The sequence below is a fragment of the Chamaea fasciata genome, unplaced genomic scaffold, assembly GCF_029207755.1.
Source record: "Chamaea fasciata isolate MVZ Bird 193981 ecotype frontalis unplaced genomic scaffold, bChaFas1.0.hap1 SCAF_11, whole genome shotgun sequence".
Taxonomy (NCBI): domain Eukaryota; kingdom Metazoa; phylum Chordata; class Aves; order Passeriformes; family Sylviidae; genus Chamaea; species Chamaea fasciata.
The window spans coordinates 21782888-21787183 of record NW_027094096.1 but is presented as its reverse complement, the minus strand read 5'-3'; positions in this window follow the sequence as shown (position 1 = coordinate 21787183).

Here is a 4296-nt window from a genome sequence, read left to right as displayed (position 1 = left end):
AGCTCCAGCCCGGTCCCCCTTCCCCTGCCTCCATCGCCTCCTCTCGCAATTATCATGCAAACCAGCACCTCGCAGCTCGTTAATGCCTTTCAAACCTCAACTTCCTTGAAGTTCTGAGGGGTTTGGACACGCGGCTCTCCGTTCGGCAGCGTTTTTTTCCCCGCGCCACAAACGCACGGGACGCGCTGGAAGGCGCCGGGAGCGGCAGCCGGGAGTGTTTACACGGCTGTTGTGGCCAAAAAACGCCGCCGCTGCTAATTTATTCCTGTCCCTTAAATTCTGTTAGCAGTTGTAAGACAGTCGGATCCCACCCATGGGAGCGTGTGCCCTCGTGAAACACAATTACAATGAGAATATCTCATTATCTCATTGGCTTTAGCTTACTCTTCTGTTACCATGGTTTCAAATACACAGAGGAGCCTGAAACGAAGCGCGCCGCTAACAAAGAACATCTCCTTGTACAATGACATCAGATCGTGTCAGGCAGAGCAGACTTAATTAAATACCCCCCGACGCAGGGCAGGTACCGGAGTTGGGGACACTTTTAAACCCGGCACCTCGGCCGGGTGGTTCCCGTCGGAGCGGCGAACGCGGGCAGTCCCGGCAGTGAAATCGTTTATAAAATGAAAATTATCCCTTCCCTGAGCCCTCTCCCACCTCGCCCCGGCCAGAACACGGCGCTGTCCCGGTGCGGGGGACGCCGAGTGACTTCGGGGTGATGCTCCGGGAAGGACGCGGTGTCCCCAGCCAGCCCAGCCCGCTCGCAGTGACATTTTTTTTTCCCTCCCCTGTTTTTCCAACCTCTGGTCCCCGAGGAAAGGGCAGAGCCGGGGCAGTGCCCGGAGCCCCCGGTCCCACCACCCGGGTGGCTCAGCCGCGGCTTTTCCAGCGGCGGCATTAAAAATTCCACAAATCATTTATTTACCCTGGAGTATATCCGGTGACATAATGTGACAATAATGACATCCCTAGTGGTGTTAATTGATTTTGTCCTGGTAGAGGAGGTAATTTGGCGTCCACAGCAGCTTCTAGATCGCGGACCTACTGATTGTCTGCCGAGGTAATATTACGGTTAATGAAGAGAAAACACGCTTTCCTCTTTAAAAGACAATATGCTAATTAGGACAGACAATAGAGAGTCAGGGGTCATTTATTATTTTTAAACGGAGAGTTAATGCCAAACGACCGGCATGGAAGTGCAAAACGACTGTAAATTAATAAGTGCAATTCCTGGCTCGTAAAATCCATCGTCGCCGTTAAATAAAAAGAAGGGCATTCATGAAATATTCCGACCATCGGAATACTTGAAGGTGTGAATAATTAACAGGCGCAAGTTAACATCCACCAGCTTGTAAAAGGTCTGATTAAAGGCAGTGCTCATCAGCCACCAAACTATCACAGCTCGTCGGGTCAACATCTCCTAATTAATGATTTCTTATTAGAGAGATAAAACGTGTTTTCTGAGGAGAATTATTTTTAAAAAGGAACGAGTGTTTTCGGTGTAATGTGTGGAATAATTAAAGCTCGTTTAATGGGGCTGAGCCTGGCTGGGTTCCACGGGGGGTGTTGCTGTGGGCTCTGGTGGCTCTGGTGACACCAGGGGCTCTTGGAGAGGTGCCTGGGCTTCACCTGAGCCTCCAGCTCAGAGCTGAACCGTGCTAAAACCCGGCCCCCCAAATCCACATTTTGGATATTCAGCTCAGAGCTGAGCCATGCTAAAACCCAGCCCCAAAATCCATAATTGCAATTTTCCTGGAAAACACAGCGGCACCTCAACCAGCACCCAGCTCTGGCTGATGGTGCACCAAGCTCCCATTCTCGCTCTGTTTTAACCTCCCCAGCTGAATTTGTGTGTTTATTTATCTCCAGAAACAGGGACTCTTTCCACTCACCTGTTGCAGAATTCTCAATGGCAGAAAGAACTGGAACCAACCCAAACTCAGGATCACCACTGAGGGGCTGTTTTCTTGACGTCTACTCCTTTCCCTGCTACATTAATAATATAATAAATAACAGATCTCATTTACTAAAAGAAGTAATCTTATTTTCAAAAGTAAATTGGTTAATGGCTCTGGGAAAGGGTTTGGAGTTTGGGATTTGTGTTTAGGATGGTGGTTATAACACTATAACCCTTTTTTTTTGTTAAATTAAAACAATATCCCTGGAAGGGTGAAGGCAATATCCTATAAATTAGGAATGTTGGCCACTGGGATGCTACAAACCATGTCAACCTGAACATTGAAGTTGAGGAAATGCCATTTTAGTGCACTGAAAACCATCACAGGCTCAGTAAATACCTCACAGGATGAGCACGTCCCGCTGAACCCCTCTCTCTGAGGGATTTTAGGGTGATTGTATTCCCATAAATACCCGGCTTGGAGGAGTCTGCTCCAGGTCATCCCAGTGTGCCACATCCATGGGGTTGGACAAGCACCACAGCCACGGGAGCCTGAGGAAAAAAAAAACCAAGAAGGGAAAACCATGAGGATTCCAGTGTCCCCTCAAAGCCTCTGGGGTCTCCCCTTGGCCCCACTGCTCCAGGACCAGAGGAAAATGGGTTGTGGCACACCTGGGAATTCGGGCCTGAGCCCTCCTGGGGAGGGAGGTGCAGCTTTATCCCCACCTAAACAACACCAAAGAGCTCTGCTGACAGCGTGGCCCCGGAGCTTTGGGGCTTTGGGCTTTAATTTACCTTTTAAACATCGATTTCTGAGCGGGGACCTGCGTTAAAAGCATTGCCTGGCGCTCATTTGCATTTAAAGAAGAGAAGTTCAAGCTCTCAAACCTCCAAATTGCGCACGAAGCAGGGGCTGATGAACCAATATTTACTCTGGATTCATTTCGGGGCCTAAATGGCATTTTAGGAGCTGTTTTAATGAGGGAGCACCGCGCATGTCCCCGCGCTGTTTTGGACTCGCACTAATGATCTGGAGGCGTGGTTATGCCTTTAATGATCCTCTTTAATAATTTATCAATAGAGTTTGTAAGTGCTAATTTGCACTTTCAGGTGCACGTTCTCCTTTTGAAGCCGCCGCGCAACCCCCTATTAATGTTAATGGGAGTTGTGCTCACATTAAAAGGAGATTATACCCCCAAGGTGTTTAACATCTGACTCAGGCAGGTCTGAAATCGCACTGCTGAATGTCACCGCTTTCATTCCGCCTTTTGGTCGGGCTGTCACCACGCGGCTTCAAACAAGGAGGAAAAACTGGGCACTGCTAAGTCAGTGCGCCGGCCTTGACTTGTTAGGCTCGGGCTTAAATCCAAGCGCGGGGCGAGGTCGCCGCTGGAGCAGCTCCAGAGGGTGATGGTGTCACCCAGCGCTGTCCCCAGAGCCACCGAGGTGTGGGCAGGGGTTAATTCCTGCCCAGCAAAGAGTGGAAGGGCCAAGAGTCTGGGAAAAAGATTTCCTCCGCCGGTTTTGAGAGAGGCTCTAATCACTTCTGGGGGCGATTTTCGCCGTGCCATCAAATCCCGGCGTTTATGAATTGACATCTAATTAACGGCGAGGAGGTGAGGGCCTGTGCTCGTCTCCTGACTGAACAAATCACTCCAGCAGAAATTTAAATCCTATTTACTGCGCTGCAATTAATTGGGTTAAATGACACGGCCAGGGATCGATGCGGGAAGGTTTCACCTCTTAACCCTTTCCTCAGCCAACACCTCCCAAAAAACGGGGGTTTGGGGAGACGACTGGAGGAGCAGGGAGGAATTTGGGTGCCGTGGGGTTTGCACAGGGATGTGCTGGCTGACAGAGAGAGGGATAATTAATGACTAAACCCCATCTGGTCCCCCAGAAACGGTGTCAGAGCTATCCCAAACTCTACCACTCACCTGCATCACCTCACCGAGGCTTTCAGATATTCACTCGTAACTCCTTTGGAGAGATTTGGGGAGGGATCAGATGATATCCCCGGGGTCAGTCGGGGTCCCCCCAGCTCCTTGTGCACCCCCAGCTCCGCAGCAAAGCCCTCGATGCTGCGTGAGCCCCAGAGCAAAACCAGCCCTGGGTTATCGGCGCTGCACCCAGCACAAATCCCAGCCCCATCCCAGCTACTGTGGGGAGAATTAACTCTGCCGCAGCCACGCGTTCATCAGGAGCCAGGCAGAGCGAGCATGCTGATGAATTATGCATTTCCCCACCTGGGAGTTCATATTTACCATATCTTGCTGCAATCCATTAGGAAGAACAAACATTGTATTTATCCAACACCGCTCCAAAGCCGTTCGTTTGCGTCCCTGCTGCGAGGAGAAGGAGCCGAGGAGGCTGCGGGGCTCTGCAGGTCCTGTCCAGGC